We start from the raw sequence: 18,038 nt of genomic DNA on the forward strand, positions 1-18,038 counted from the left end.
GCAAATTCGAATAGAACAATTAATTTGGTAATCTGTGATTGGTGGACTTTCAATTGAATCAAGGAATCATTACGTGTTCATATAATTGTTAAAATTATCTGCGAATTAAAGTTTGTTGTGAATCAGAATCTGCCAAACCCCCCTCCCTGTGTTATTATTGTGTTCATCTGGAAATTGAAGCTTTGAACAAGAACATTGGTCGTTGGGAGACGACTTGGTTCAACTGTCACATACTGCATTTTAAGTGTTTTAATTTGGTGGGGTACGGCCTCTATCAAATTTGGCGTCGTTGCTGTAACATCCCTAAGGAATATTACTTATTTTAATTAAATAAAATTCGAATCACAATAAATATTGCATTGAACATAAACTATTTCCCAAAAACGCGGGAAAATTTTAAAAGAACATAACTGGTACCATACATAATTCGAATGTACCATATCGTTATATACAAATGATATTAAAATTCAACATAAAAATATTTACATCAAAAACAAAACAGTAGAGTTTCTTTCAAAATCCCAAGTAGCCCATGCTTTCCGTCTCTAAGCAGCTCCTAGCTCACCTATCACATCATCTGCTCCCGGATAACAAATTATCCGATCATTGCCACACACACACACAGATAGGGTGAGCTATGCACAATAAAAATGTAAACAGATATATGAAATAAATATGTTTTCCCCAATCCCAAAAATACATAATTAAAATCCTCATACTTTTCAAATCACCCAACCATGACCTCATAGTCCTTCATGAGTCATATGCATGAACTAGGTTTTGGGACTTCCCTGTGCTCCCACGAAAATAACTCATTCGTGGTCCAACCCTATGAGCCTATCCCGCTCATAGTCCTGCCCTACAGACTCCTCGCATGTAGTATAAACATCCAAGTCTCATAACTTGAACCCTGGCACACACGCAATCACCATACTATGGACTCCTCGCCCAATAGTAGCCGACGGGAACATCACAGTTCCTTGCCCATCGTGCGCCCGACACATGCAATCACCATACTAAGGACTCCTCACCCATTAGTAGCCGACGGGAACTCAACCAGTTCCATGCCCATCATGTGTCCAACCACCGAGCACATCCCAGACCCCTATTGGACTTAGTCCTTCAAGCCCAAACATCACACCACATGCATATACAATCTATCCTTATGAGATACAACTAAAACACACTCACAAGCACATAGAAACATAAAAGTTCGCATAAACTCGCTTAGGCTAGGGACCTCTCGCCCAAGCTAAGCCCTCAGCCTTGCCTAGGCTAGCTCACCTTGCCTGAGCGAGCTTAAAACAACAACAACATCAAGTTATCTAGCTTAGGCGAGATCCTCTCGCCTGTGCGAGTCACACCTTCCCCCAAAACAACATACAGACCTCGCCTAGACGAGGAACCACTTAAACAACGTCATTTCTCATTGCGACCTCGCTCAGGCGAATGTCTCTCGCCTGAGCGAGACTGAGTCACTCAAAACACCAATACTTCTCGCCTGGGCGAGATATCGCGCTCAAAAGCGCCCAAATTTCCTCGCAATCTCGCTTAGGCGAACTGTCCCTCGCTTGAGAGAGACTAAGTCGCTCAACACCAAACCAAGGTCGCCTGGGCGAGCAGCGCGACCCAAACCAGACATGAGGTTCTACAACTCTCGCCTAGACGAGATAAACTCGCTTGGGCAAGACTTGCAGAGTTCCCTCACTGTCACACACGCATTTTACCCAAAACAATGTTAATTCATGCCCAAAATTGTACCACAAACCAGTCAATCGATACCAATATAATTATAATGGCAAATGCCATTCAGAATCATCCATTCCAACCCACTATACCACCAATTGCGAATATAAGACTAAAAGTATCCAAAACTCTCATCCCACAACCTATTCCACATACATAATCAAACATCCAAATTCCACATATCTCCATTTCACAATCACAACACATAGAATGCGAAATTGACACCATTCAGAATTCAATTAAGAAGCAATAATCCATAATCATAAGACAAACATCAATTAATACACAACACATAGAGACAACTCCCTTAACTTGAAAATTTGATTGAAATTGGGAAGAAGATTGGTTTTCCTTGGTTTGCCAATGAAGTGCCACCGACTCCCTCTCAGTTCAACCCCTTTTTCGCACCCAAACCTCACCTCTCAACCTCAATTTCGTGCTCTCTCTACAATAGGTCACCACAGATGCTAAACCCCTTCCCTTAAGTTTTGGGTTTTATAGGTGCCTTTAAGAGGGTTTTTAAAAATAAAACGAGTTTTAGGTTTTGTGGGTTTTAATTCCTCTTCAATGTTACTTATTTGGTAATTTCCCAACCCCCTTGGGTGCCCCATTCTGCTAGACTTTTCTTTACCCCTTCACATTCATACCACAATGATTAGTTAGCAAAAATAAAGCTTATTCTTTGCCCACCAAGGTTTGAACCCATGACCTTCCACTCATAAGGCCAAAGCACAACCATTATGCCAATTCACATTTGATGATATACACAATCAACATAAGTTTACATTTCAAATTCCACACTTTTACATATTATTAAAAATAAATCATAAAACAACAACACATAATTGGCAAACATAGGACTCGAACCCAAGTCCTCTCATACAATCAAGTACTCTCAACCACTTAAGCTAGTACTTTTCCACACCATAACTATCAGAATTTAATGCCATAAAGGCTCTCACTACCCGTATTTATAATTATTTATTTATTTAATTAATTAATTTTCACAGTTCTTACAGGAAATATTTTTTCCCACCTAACATAAATTCAAACCAATCAAAGTAATAAACTCAATAACAATTGTGATGTACGAACACTATACATATACAATGCAAGCTCACTAGACATCATATGTGCAAAAACAATACATTGGCTTACCACTTAACAACTGATAGGTTACAAAATTTTTTGTTTTCCAACCTACCTAACCTCAATCAAATGAAAGTGATTACCAACTTTGATGTGCGAAAACTATACATATTCAATCTCAACTCATTAGTGCAAACAAAACAACATGTGTGCAAAAGTAATACCCTGCCTTAGCACTTAAATACTAACAGGTTAGCATATATTTTCATTCCCACATTACATACATTCAAACCAATGCGTTGCAAACCAATCTGACTTCCTATAACAAATTAACCTTGCAAACCAATATCCCAATTAATCACTTCCAATAACAAAAATAAATTTATATTACATCAAGTCTATTTACCTTATGTAAGACCCGGGAAAAATTAGACTAAAAGAAAACACATGGAAAAAAAATTATAGTTTGATTAATATTGTTGAATTATTTAATTTAATTAGGTTATAAATTTATTAAATATGGAATAATTATTATTTAAGTGATGGTTGTATTTTATTTAATTAAATGAGTTATTAAAGTTGCTATTTATCTAATTTATGGAATTATGGTTTATGGAGTATAAGTGTTTTAATACTTATAATGCATGTTATGTGTTGTTTGAAGCTTTACCTTATTTCTTCTCTTTATTTTGTTGATTGGTGCATGAGGATTTAATGAATATACTTGATATATCCTTCTTCTTTTTGATGGCCTGCATGTGTGATTGTTTTCTCTTCATTCACACTGTTGCAGCAAGTTTTTTTCATGAGATTAACTCTTCTACCTCTCCTTTTTTATTTACGTGAATGTGGTGACGAGTTATTAGCTTTCCTCTTTCTTTTTTTGATATCATGTGTATTGATGTGGGTGCAGTACAAAATTTTATATTTCAATGAGGCCAAGGATTGATTGAACACTTGCTTGTACATGAGCTATTTATTTTGGTGCAGCCACCTTTCCTTTTCTTTATCTCGTTTTGAGGCACTACCCATTTTTCTACACTGCACACTTTTCATAAATGGCGATTTCTACTTCGTTAACCGTTGGATTGAGCTGAAAGTTTAGTAGTTTATCCTTAACACATAGTTCTTGACTTTGACCGGTCGGATCTTGAATCAAAGCTCTATAGTGAGAGCAGTTTTTATCACAAGGTCCTTGTAGTTTGGTTGTTGACAACATTGACCTTTGTTGTTTGTTTGATGCATAACTTTCTCTATAGTTATTCAATTAAGCTGGTTTTTGTTGCATTTGATTCTTGATTCAATCATCTTTAATTTGAATATAAATACATAATTTTTGGAGTTTTACACAAGCTGCAGTTTTACTTATAAAATCCCAAATCATTTGCCTAATGTGTTGTTAAGTTGGATTGGATAAAAAATATAAGAATTAGTTATGTTGCAAGAGAGAGAGATGTAAGTGAGGATTTTGAGGCTTGAAGGTGTGCAAGGTTGTGATTCACAGTGGGAGAGTGACGTGAATAAAGAGGTTATGTGATTGGTGATTTTTTCTTGGTTTGTATGGCTTGCATGGTTATGTAGTTTAAACATTGGTTTGAGGATACTTATTTGATTGTGATGTTATATTGTGTTTGAATGAATGTCACTCGTTGGGTTCATTGTATGAATGTATTATTTGATAAGTTGATGGGTTTATGTTATGGTTTATTTTCCATGCATGTGATGGTGTATATTTTGTTGGCAATATGTAATTCTCATGGGTTGCATTATGGGAGTGTTTTGCCTTGTTGAGACTCTTGGTGGAATTAAATGTTGTGTGAGGTTTTCCGTACCTAGGAACCCAGTGAAGACTCTTTTGCCTGTGTGAAGAAGTGGAAAAGGTTATCTTGTCTTGTGTGAAGCAGTGGTAGAGGATTGGTTTGAGTGTTGTACCCTCTCGCCTGAGTGAAGCAGTGGGGAGGGGGTAGATGTTTCACCTTATTTCGGCTCGTTGCGAGTATAGTGCCGGTGTGCGATGCATTGACATTTTTACTCATAATTCCTTGAGGAATAAGGAAGACAGTCTGACTGCGTTAAGTGGGACGCATCGAACCATAAAGCTTGATTATGATCACTATATTTGAAGATTTAACATGAATGTGATGCTATGTTTGGTTTAGTATGATTGTTTGGATTTTAGGTTTGTGTGTTCAAACGAAGGATGGATTGTGATCATAATGTTTTCGTGTTACTTGAATGCGACATTGAGTATTATTGGACATGTTTTATTTGCTAAATTTCTTTTATGAATATCATTGTTTATGGTTAGCTTACCCCTATTTGTTTGTTTGTGTGTTTGTTGTATGTGCGATGATCGTTTAACGTGTGTGTTATACAGGAGCAGATGATATTGTAGATAATCTTGGCATGGAGTAGATGGACGAGAGGCTGGGGTAGACTCGGGAGTTTTTATAATATATTTAGTTATTTGAAATCAGATACTAAAAATTATGTAATTTTCTTTTGATCGCAAATGTTATTTGATGTTTTTGATAAAGTGACGGTTTGAACTATGTAATTTAAATTAAGTTAAAAGTTTTTATTAGTACATTTTCAATGTTAATTCTTTTTTCCACTAAATGCAAAAATTTTATAATGTTCCGTGACATCCCAAATTTGGGGTGTTACACCTTACCCCACTTCCCATAATGGGTTGGGTTCAACAATGGCTTTGCTTACCTCTTCACCAATGTAGAGCCACAACACAACGAAAAAGACCAATCCTTTAGATTCTGATTCAGAGTGATTCTTTTCAACAATAGACCTTCCTCTTCCGCTGTTCAACAACACTATAACAAAAAAAATCCAAACTTTATCAAATATTCTCCAAAAAGCGAAACAAAAAGGCCTCATTTCCACAAACAACACGAAATACCAGGACTTTGTTGCAGTGGGTAAACAAAATATTTTTTGTGCACCACCAACAGAGAAATCACCAACCCCGTCGAAAAGAAACTTGGGGGAGGGAGGAAAAACAAACTTGGAGGATGGAGGAAGAAAAAACTTGGAGGGTGGAGGAAGAACAAACCTGAGGGATGGAGAAAGAAGAAATTGCTCTCCACTTCTCTCACGAGCTCCACTATTCTCTCTCCTTACTCTTTACCCACTTCTGTCACGAATCAACCTCCCTTTCTCGCGCGCTGTCTTTGACAAACATGGTCAATGTGGAAATTGTGTAAAAAAAAAATTAAAAAAACCTTGCAAGGTCAAGTTGTGAGAGAAGTTGTCACTTTTTGGTTGTTACTATATCATTTTTCAACTTAAAATCATAAAGCCACGTCATGGGGTAAGAAAAGGGTTAAATGATGAGGATCATTGTATCACTATTTTTTTTCTCTCACTCTCATTGCTGTCACATGATAATAGGAAAAACAAATGGGTTTAAATTTTTTGAATCTTAACCAAATGTCAAATAACACAAAATGGAAGAAATATTTATTGGTTAAGGTTAGGGTTTTTGGGAGAGGAGAGAAAATGGGAGATTTAAAAGCAGAGATAACCCGGGGGAGGGAAGGAAGAGGCTGCAAGAGAAACACAGGTTGGAAGAACCAATCAAGGTAGAGAAGCTTGACCTTGTCTTTATGTTGATTCTTTTATCTTTTGTATTTAATGAATGAGACTTTGAAGGGTGTGCATAAGTGTATGAGTATTGTTCATGTTGTTGTTTTGTTGCTGAATTGTGACCATATCCTTGAGGTTGAGTACCACCATTTTCTTAGTATGCTTCGAGCGATGCACGAATCAGTGGATTGTCCGAAGTTGGTGTAGGTGGGGCTTCCAAATGTCGTTCTGTGGCCGCATATGGGTGTCCAGGTTTTATGGGATGCTCTCTATTTGGGGTGGGTTGGGTAGTGCAACTTCTATTCTCCTTAATAACCTACACCATGTAAGGCCCGCTAAATTCCTTTTTCCTTTTCTGCCCTAAATTAAAAGGGTTGCCCTAATGTAATGGGCCTAAGGGCTGGCCTAATAGGGATTCAAACCCTAATCTACCCTAATTCCATTCTTTCATTCACTTTTCAGAAAACACGTTCCACCTTGCCTCCTTTGAGTAGTCTCAACTCTTTGCTAGTGTTAGCTGTCAACCTTCTTCCAGCTAGCTCAAGTTAGGTTTCTGCTCCACGTATGTCATTCCTCAGCTCATGATTCCCCTTTTTTGGGCTTATTTCCATTTTTACCGTTAGGGTTTGGTAGTAACTCGTTCCTTTTTTCTGTTTTACCATTTATTCCAACTCTTTGGCCATCCTTAGGACAATCGTGCTCACTGTGTGCATGTCGGAGTGTTCCGCTAACTTGTTTTCCAGGTACGGGAGGTTAGGGTTCGCCCTTTCTTTTGTGTTATGCTGATTGTGCTACTGTTTCATCATTTTAATATGCTTGGTGTGTTGATGCAAAATTGTGTATGGTAGTATTCAGCCATTTGTCACCTGTTGAGTGTTTATGCACGAGAGAACAGTGGTGAGCACTGGTTTCCTCGCCCAAGCGAGCATGTGTCGCCTAGGCGAGATCAATAGAGGCTCGCCCAAGCTGCTTCACGCGAGTGGTCGCTCAGGTGACTCACGTTGCTGTTGAGCGAGCGAGCATCTCGCCCAAGCGAGAGGGGTCTCGCCTAAGCGAGATCCCGTGTGAGGCTACTGTTCCCCTTTTCGAGCCCTCTCCTAGGCGAAGGAGGCTCGCCTAAGCTAGAGCCTCTTGCCTGAGCCAGAGCCTCGCGCCTGAGCGAGACCCTTCAGCCTGAGCGAGGAGCCGAGCGAGGTAGTGTGATGTGTGATTGTTTCCTTGAATCTTGAATTGTTAATGCTTGCTTGGATTTGACTATTTTGTTAAATGCATGAGACAAATAAATATGCATGAGTGATGTGATTCATGAATTGTGAATAATGGGTTTGACATGAACTTAGCATGTGATCTTAATGAAGAGGTTGGTATTAAAGTGGAATGGTAACGAGATGAGTTGGAATGGTATATTCATGGATGGAGTATGATGAATTGGTATGGATTGATCTGGAACCTGAAAGGGATTGGTTATAAAGGGACTGACTCTTGTGGTGAGAGTAACAGGAGGCCTAAAACTCATTAAGGGCTAACCTTATGCGTGAGGTATTGATTCATCGTAACACTTGTAACACAGCTCGGGGTGAGCAGAGGTATCAACCACAAGTGCAAGCATCCGCTGAATCCGACCAGATTATATATATCCAGATGAGTCGAGTCAGGGTCTAGTGTATTGCTTGATAAAGTCATAACATGTGGGGTGATTTATAAATACTGCTTGAATTGGGTGATAGTATGTGATTGCATGATAATTGATTTCTACTCTAGCTTACCCTACTATTGGTGTTGTATGTTCTGTGGTGTGGTATTTTCTTTTACAATGATCATCAACTTGTTGATGTGAGCAGAGGTGAGAACTCCCCGAAATAATCAGGGTGATGAAGGTTCCGCTGCATAGTCCGCTTGGACTAGATCTGTATCTTGATGGGGTTGTCGGTTGGATGTTGTAACTAGTTTGCTTTGGCATCGTGGTGTTCCTAGTATCTTGTAGGGGTTGTGTTTAATAGCCCAGGACTGCGCTGCTATACTATTTGTGCGTGAGTTTCTTTAAATTACGCTTATTAATTAAATGGGACGTTACATTTATGGTATCGGAGCGGTCATTCCTTAGATCTGCTTAGCTTTCTCTATGTCTTTCTGAGTGTTCCAGTTAAATTTCTTGTCTTATCAAGCCTAACGAAGTGATTTTCTGTGTGCCAATGAACAATGGCACCTTCTCGTAAGACTCCACAATCCTCTAATGGTGACATACCCGATATCGTAGGGCAATAGAGGCGATGGTAGCTACTATGACACAGCAACAGATAGCGTCACTCGAGCAACAACAGCTAGTGATGCAGCAGATGGGGGCTGCTAGGGTCGCTACTGAGGATGCTCATTGGTAACAAATGGAAGCCCTCCGACAGCTGGAAGAGAACAGGACAGTTGCACCTGTTTTTGGTCCCGAGCCACAACCGATAGTTAGGGAGTGGAGCCTAGAAGATTTTCTGAAGCATCATCTGGTGAAATTTGACGGTAGAGTCAGCCCAGATGCAGTAGACCAGTGGCTGAAGGATATAGAGAGGATCTTCGATGCGAAGATGTGCCCGATAGAGAACCGATTATCATTTGTTGTATACATGCTAACCGGTGAGGCGAAGCATTGGTGGATTTGCATGAAGTCCATCATAGAGGAGAGGGAGGAGTCGTCACATGGGAGGCTTTCAGGGGGAAGTTCCTCTCAGAGTATTTTCCCAACAGCAGCGTGAGGTATGCCAAAGAGGTGGAATTCCTCTAGTTACTCAGGAAGGGAAATCGGTGACTAAGTATGCTGAGAAGTTCAAACACCTCAAACGCTTCTACACTCTACAGCTCGACAAGGAATGGAGATGCCGCAAGTTTGAGAATGGTGTCCGCGGTGATATTCGCTTGATGGTGGCTCCCTTATCCATCAAGGACTTTGCCGCTTTGGTAGAGAAGACCAGAGCGATGGAGAAGATGAAACATGAAGTAGAAGGCCAGCGCCCTCAGCAGCCACAAGAACCACAGAGGATTGGTGGACCATCTGGGTCCAAACCCAGACATGAGGATTGTTGATGTGAGCAGAGGCGAGAACTCCCCGAAATAATCAGGGTGATGGAGGTTCTGCTGCATAGTTCTCTTGGACTAGATCTGTATCTTGATGGGTTTTCTTTCTGGGCTATGGCCCATGAGTTTGCTTTGGCATCGTGGTGTGCCTAGGATCTTGTAGGGGTTGTGTTTAATACCCCAGGACTGCGCTGCTATACTATTTGTGCGTGACATTTCTTTAAATTACGCTTATTAATTAAATGGGACGTTACACACCACATGCTTCTTTAATCTGAGGAACCCATGGCCTGCATTAGAAGTGGATAGTTTCAGGGTTCTTTCTTTTTTACGGTGCAGCCATGCGTTTCATTTTGGGGTTAGTCTCCCTTTAACACATAGAAGGTCTTCTCTTCTTTTCCTGGTGCTATAGTTGGGTTTTTTGAAGTTTTCAGCGCAAGCAAATAGGCGCAACCCTTGTATCATTTCTCTAAACTTGGAGCCTGGTTCGTGGTAGTTTCACAATGAGTGCGAGGGAATCGTGGTTGTTCCATGTTGGTGCAGGTGGTTGCGGGACTTTTTATGTTGTGGGTCTTGGGTTGGATATGTGGTATGGGTGCTACCATTTGGGTTCCAATTCGTGTGAGTTATAGCGTGTGTAGTGGATGGATAGTGTAGTACTTTTCACGATTGGTTCTAGGATTGTTTTCTTTTGGAAGTGGTTAGTTCGGAGTTTTCTTACGTTCATGGATCAAGTGAGGGGCTTTGAGTAAAGACAAGTGGGTGTTATCAAAGGATAGAAGGGTTCTTCATTTTATGGTTTTGACTTTTCTTTACGTTCCTAAAACTCATTTGTTTGAGGGTGCAGTGCATGCGTTTCTGTGGTGGTTTATTATTGGAGGTTGCGTTTCTTTTTCTTGATGCATGGGGTGGTCCATGAATAGTTTTCCTCGACTTAATATATTACGTGTGTTGGTACAACTTCCTTGGTTCTCATTAGTTTTTTATACAGAATTGATTAATTGACAAACAAAGTTTGATAAAGCTGAGGTGGCTTTATGTATCACATGTTTTCATTTTTTTAATTTTGATAAAATTTACCACGCTGGCTTCGAAGGAAAGAAACTCTAGTTTTGAAGAATTTTTCTTTCATACTTTTCTCCTTTCTCACACTCTCCTTTCTGTATCTTTGTCATGCGTTCCCCTTCCTTTTTTCGTGCACCACTACATGTTAGTTCCATTACTCTTGCTTTGTTTTCAAATTTTTGGGTTTACTATTTTTCTTTTTGCACCCTCCAAATTCACAACACACGTCTCTATTGTTTACTACAAGCGCTAGGCAACCCTACTCTTTGCACCCTATAGAAAATGTGCAGCAGAATGGTTAGTGTTTGGACAAAAACCAAGAGAGGCTGAATTGGACACAAGTATTTATACTGGTTCAGCTCAAAAGATCCTACGTCCAGTTGTTAATCACTTTATACAGAGAGATTAACTCAATCACTAATAATAACAGATTACAATCAGATAATCAAGATAATAGGGAAAAGAAAACACCTATCTTGAAGACACAAGAGATGAAAGTAACTTTCTTTGAATCACACAGAGACCTTGACCTAGCTTTCCTAGCAACAACAACAACACTCAATCTCTTTGAAACCCTTTTAGGAAAAGTTATCGCTCTACTCACACTAGGCTTTTGAAAGCACTATTAAGAACACCTAGAGAACTTCTTTGCAAACACAACACTAAGACTTTGGCTCTCAAAAAGGTAATTTCGAAGTAGAATTGCAGTTCTTTAAATAGTGATTTCAAAAAATTAGGTTAAAAACTGAACAAACATGTTCTAACTACAAAGGATAATCGATTATCACTTATGATATTTGATTATTCCAGTAGGTTTTATGAAAACAAAATTTGAACATAATCGATTATCACTACGGATTTTCCAAAAATGAGGGAACCCAAAGAGATGAAGTTTATGTTGCTGATTCTAAGTTAATTAAAAATACTTTACAAAAGCAATTAACTTATTTTACAATCTCCCCCTTTTTATGATGATTCCTATAGTTGAGAGTCTTACAAAGAGAATGGTTAAAATAAGTTAATGTTTTCTTTAAACTTTTCTCCCCTTTTTTTATCATTAGAGAAAAGGCTAAAACTCCCATTATATCAGATAATCATCATACCACAAGAAGAAAAAGATGTGCTTAATCATTCATAATTATATTTAAAAGGGAAAGTACAAATAGTGGTAAATCATAAAATAAGAAATAGAAATCCTCCCCCTAAAATTTTGCACTCATGTCATCATCTTCTTTTGCATGAGTGAATTCCTCATCAAACCTATTTTCTAGATTTGAAATTCTAGTATCTATCCCCCTAATTAGTCCAAAAACTTCTTCGTGACGCGAGTTAGAAAGAAGAAATAATTCTTCTAGCCTTTTATTCATGCTCAATATGTTGTCTTCTAAGAAAAAATGATCCAGCACCACTAGAAGATCCAACATTTTGTGAAGTAGAGGCTATAAGATCAGAAGGAGGAGTTCTTCATTTTCAGCTTCATAATTTGGCTTATCATCTCTATGGACATATACATCACCAAGAGGAATAAGTTTTAACTACTTGAGAGAGTTGTCAGTAATTTCATGTGCACGAATTGTACTTTTACAAAGCTCCCCAATTGTGTCGACTCCTTTGTATTCATAAATCCTTAAGATTAGGAGAGAATATGGTAGAGGATATTGTGGATACCTTTTTGCTTTTAGCATAGTATCAAGGATTAAGCTTGACCATTTGATGGGCACACGATTTAAAATCCCATACATTATAAGAAGATCAATGATGAGTCATTATTTTCCCTTATCCCATTCCCCTTTTTGTACCCATCTTGATGCTTGTTTAGTGCTTAATTGTCTCTTGCTAGAGCATTTTCCTCAATTGGGCTTCAATGGGCCATTATTTCGAATTTTGAGTAATTTGACATTAATTGGTCTATTTTTTGTTACCAATTATTTTTAGGTATTTTGTGGAGCAAATTTTTGAGCTTGGACAATAATCTTAAGATGAAGAGAGAGTTTCCATATCATTGCCATGTGAGCACCATGCCAATCAGCTTGTCCACGTCACTTGTCCACCATTTTGAACCTATAGTGGCATTGTTGTAATTCTGAGTGGTAGATTGGCGATTTGTAATTATAAGTTCCTATGGTAATGTGACCACATTTTTGGAGGGTTTCCTTAGAGTGACAATCCCTCTCTTTTTCTCCCTCATTCTCAATTTTTACTTTTTTGAGAGAACACCCATTTGGGGGTTTTCGTTTTCACGCATTTTCCACACGTTTTGGAGTGTTTTTGAGCATTTTGCACACTATTTCAATCTGTTTTCTTCATATTGGTGATGTATTTTTCTTTACCTTTGCTTTGTAATTCAAATTCCACAGCTTTCTGACTTAGTGTAATGACTACTTGAAGGACATACAATTAAGCTTTGAGGTTCTATTTTGTATTTGTGTTTTGCCTCTTAATTACAGACTGGGTAATGTGTTCTTGGTTGATTTCGTTCATGCTTAATGAATTAGGTTGGCTGCCATAGATGAATAGACGTTTGTATTTCTTAATTGCGTATCGAAACACGCTTTCAATCCTCGCTTAGTAGGTTTGAACGAGTGGATTGGGTATGACTAGAACCCTAATTACGTGACCCATTATGAGTGAAATTGCATTCAAATTCAAGGAAGTCAATACTGTTTTTAATTTACTTTATTAACATTTACAAAACTATTTAATTTATTATCATAATTCTGGAATCTGCCACCCCCCCTTTGTGTTGAATTGCATCTGAAAATATCTTTCAATGAAAGGTTTGGTCACCGAGAGACGACCTTGGTTGAACTATTGAGTACTACATTTACATGTTTTATTTGGTTGGGTATGACCTTGATCAATCAGCCTCTAAGCATATGGCATGATTTGTTCCTCTAGGACACATAATCCAGACAATTAAATAGGGGATGAGTCTTTCATCCATTTTGAGACCCATTGCTGATAATTGTCTTCCAACATCCTGTGCAAGGTTGCATAAGAAGGATTAATAAGTCAAAATTTGATTAAAGCCATTAATCCCATTTAGGATAGACTCAACATCATCATTTATGGGAAATTTTGCCACATTTTCCCAAATATAATTATCAATGATGATGCTAACACCTTTGACCTTTGTGTAAACAACTTCATCTCTGATTTTGAGATTGTAGTAGAATACTCTCATAAGATCAAGATAGTATGATCCCTGTATTTCTACAAAATGCTTGATGCCTTGGAAATTGAAAAGAGAGGGAAATTCAAAACCTGCAGTTGTGAACCTGCGAGTACTAATGTAGTTGGGAGAGATGATGGCCTTAGGTTTCCAGATTTGGATAAATTCATCTCTCCTTTCTTCATCGAAAATCCAACCTTCAATGGAAGAAGTTCGTGGAGAAGGCTGAGTTGAACGTGGAGTAGTACGTCGACGAGTGGGAATTTTTCTGCGGGATGATTTTGCCATTGTGAATAACACAGAAATTTGAGAGTGAGAGAGAGAGCTGTGCGAAACTTTAGGGTTCAAAAGGGGGCAAATTGAGAGATGTCAATTTTTCTGGGTGAATAGTTGAAATTGGCGGCGAGAATTTATAGGAAGATGTTTGCCAACGAATATATTGAAGAAATCGAGGCAAATCTAGCCGTTACAACGACTAGTTTTTGAAATTTTTTTGCCCAACGTTGCGCGATAATTGATTATCCTTGGTGATAATCGATTATTATTTCAAGGTTTGAATCCTAAAAAGAATTGGATGAGCAGATAATTGATTATTGTAAGTTATAATCAGTCATTACAGAACAGATTTTAGTAATTTGGATAGGGGTCTTGATAATCGATTATTCTCTCTGATAATCGATTATCCTTAAGAATTTGAACTTTATTCAGAGAATGGATAATCGATTATCCTTAATGATAATCGATTATTGAGCGATGCTTTACCAAAATTTGGAAAACTTTAAGTTGTTGCACTTTCAAGATATTTCTAGTATTTCCAAATCTCTCCTAAGTTCATAAAATCCATCTTCAGCTAAAGGTTTTGTAAAAATTTCAACTAATTGATGCTTGGTGTTTACATATTCTATAACACAATTTCCTTTACTTATGTGATCCCTTAAAAAATGATGTCTAATTTCTATGTGCTTTGTTCTATAGTCCATTATGGGATTTTTGGTTAAGTTTATGGCACTTGTATTATCACACTTTAGAGGTATGTGATTTTGATAAATATTATAATCCTCTAATTGTTGTTTCATCCATAGGATCTGAGCACAACAATTGCCAACAACAATGTATTCAGCCTTAGTAGTTGAGAAAGCCACATATGTTGAGTCTAGAAGCTTTGGAGTTAGATATTCGATCGTCAGACCCTTCTGTAACTCATGAGGAAGACTGTTTTCTTTCTTCGTTTCTGAACAAAAAAACCTACAGTCATCAAACTTCCTTTTAAGCAAACTAAAGGAAATGTCTCCACCAAATCCAAACGTCCTAACCATTTAGATTAAAATGCTCCAGAATATCAGTCTATACACATAGATAAGACATACAATAATTCCTTTTGCCACCATCTCTTCATATTCCCATTAATATTTTATTTGGAATTTAATGATATTAATTTAAACCAAAAAATTACATTTGTGATACAATTTAAATTATCTAGTAATAAGTTCAATCAACAATTAAAATCTTAATGACATTATATATCAAATTTAATAATAATGACATTAAATTAAAATTTAGCAGTAACTAATAAACTTGTAAACCAATAACATTACAAATATAACCAAAATTAAATATAATATATCAAACTAATTAATTTTACGTTATTATATCAAAATTATATTTACTTAATAGATGTAATAATTACATATACTCAAATTACCAAATCAATCCTTTAAAATCATTTAAATTGAAATAATTGATTTATATACATAACATTAAATAACAATATATATTACAAAAAAATAAAAATACATATTACAGATATAATTAAATCCTACCTTATCACCAATTCATCATGAAATATACTAAAAAAACATAACATAAAATAATAATTAATTCAACCGAATTATATCAATAATATATCTCTTAAATCAATCTAATCGGTACATATAATTAAATTAACTATTGAAGTCTTGAAAATATTTTTTTTCTAATAATTTATTTATACATAAAAATATAAAAATCTTTTTTTTTCAAAATAACCAAATTTTAAAAACAAAAAACACGAGCCGTGCATATGCACGGGTCTCCTACTAGTTAGATCTTAAAACTAAACAAAAAAAAGAAAAAACTAAAAAAAAAGTGAAAAATTCAATTTGTGAACTACGTTACCTCGAAATATGTTGTGCAATGTGTTACTTGAGTAATGTTATTAATTTATAGAGGTATTAAATTAATATTAAATATTTAATTTTAAAAACTTAAATAAATGAGTTGAAATTTCAATAGATTATTTTTTTTCCGATTTCATATTAATTGATTACAATATTCTTTTTTAGGAAATATGTTTAGGTTTAACTCAATCATACTAAATTAAAATCTCAGCAGTTGTTTTTTTATGTTAAAAATGAACTATTTTGAATATATAAGTAACTAAAATATTTTTATATTTAATGAATGATATTAAGAATCTCTTATCGTTAATCTTTCCGATGAGTCTCATCCAATTCTTAGTTTCCTATCACTTAGCATGAACCTCATGATGTGTTTATTTCTCCCACAATTTCTAATTCATTCAATATGTCAATTCTTCCACTATTTATAATCCATCCACTCAATTAATTCCTCTGGTCCTTGGTGTTTCTTCATCTTATAAACCTACTCATCTATTGCAAACACATTCAAAGTCAAGTATTGTCAAACCACGTCGTTTTCCTACCTTCTCATTATTGCAGAACCAAACATTATCTAACAAGCTTTAATTTCTCCTCATTGATGCCAAGCAATGCAACATGGATATGATGCTTTAATGGCTAATCATGCATGGCCCCTCATTATTCTTCCTCTTGCGTGGACTACAATAGGTTGTAAGTGGGTCTTTCGTATTAAAGAAAATATGAATGACACAACTAATAAGTACAAAGCTCATTTAGTGGCAAATGGGTTTCATCAGAAATTTGGGTGTGATTATCTTGAGACCTTTTCTCCAATTGTCAAGTTGGTTAATATTTGGTTTTTCTCACCTTAGTTCTTACTAACAACTTGTCCATTCAACAGATTGATGTAAACAATGTTTTCATAAATGGAATTCTCCATGAAGATGTATACATGGCTTAACCTCCTGGCTTTGAATATGTAGATTGTACTATGGTTTATAAACTTCACAGGTTTATATATGGATTAAAACATGCCTCATGAGCATGGTATGAAAGACTCACTTCTACTTTGATTGGTTTTGGGTTTGTTCACAACAAATGTGATCCATCCGATATTGATGACAAAAGATCCAGTTTTGGTGCTTGTATATTCTTTGGCAATAATCTTGTTTCTTGGTGGTCTAAAAAACAAACTTTGGTTGCATGGTCAAGACAAAAAGTCAAAATATTGTAGTCTTATTGTCACTGGTCAAAAATCTTGTGGTTGTAGTCTCTTCTTAAAGAGCTAAACATGAATTATGCTACACTTATCCTCTATTGTGGTAATCAAAGCACTACTATTTTAAGTCAAACCTTGTTTTACACTCCCAGACCAAACATCTTCTATGTGCGGGAAAAATTCCTTGACCGATCATTAAATATCACTCACATTCCTACAAGTGATCAAGTAACAGATATTTTCACTAAACCCTTTTGTCAAATCTGGTTGTGTCACTTGTGTTACAAACTCAATGTTCTTGATTATTGAACCTTGAGTTGAGGGGGACTTTGAACGTGTCTAGTGACAATATATATTTCTGTTTTGATATTTTATTATGTTTTGCATTCTATTATTTTGTTACGTAAACTCTGCTATTCCTCTTATGTATTTTCTCTCTCTTCCTTCTTTATATATATATATATATATATATATATAATATTATGTACTCGTATATATGTAATAATGAAAAATAATAATATTTTCACCTCTTCAATTCTATGTTTTCTTTCTTTGTACAATTTATTTCCCCTTTACATTGAAGATCATATTTCATGAATTGTAAACCAAAATTTCTTTTCCATTTTGCCTCTTTATCTATGCTATTTTGATTCTTATTAAGAGAGAATTAACTTAGAAGTATCCTACATTCATTTTTGATACATAAATATTTTTCTACTTGAATTGAAGTTGCTCTCATGACATCAATGTTGAATTAAGCTCATTATGTTATCGGTTAATTTACGGATTCCTTAAACATATAATATATTCAATAAGAAGAATAAAAATAATAAACATAAACAAGACTAAGATTGAAATAATATATTATATAATTAATCTTAAATAAAAATAATGCTAAATAATAGACTAAAACTATTTCCATCAAGTTAAAATTAGACTAAAATTAAGT

Source organism: Vigna unguiculata, unplaced genomic scaffold (assembly GCF_004118075.2).
Source record: "Vigna unguiculata cultivar IT97K-499-35 unplaced genomic scaffold, ASM411807v1 contig_191, whole genome shotgun sequence".
Taxonomy (NCBI): Eukaryota; Viridiplantae; Streptophyta; class Magnoliopsida; order Fabales; family Fabaceae; genus Vigna; species Vigna unguiculata.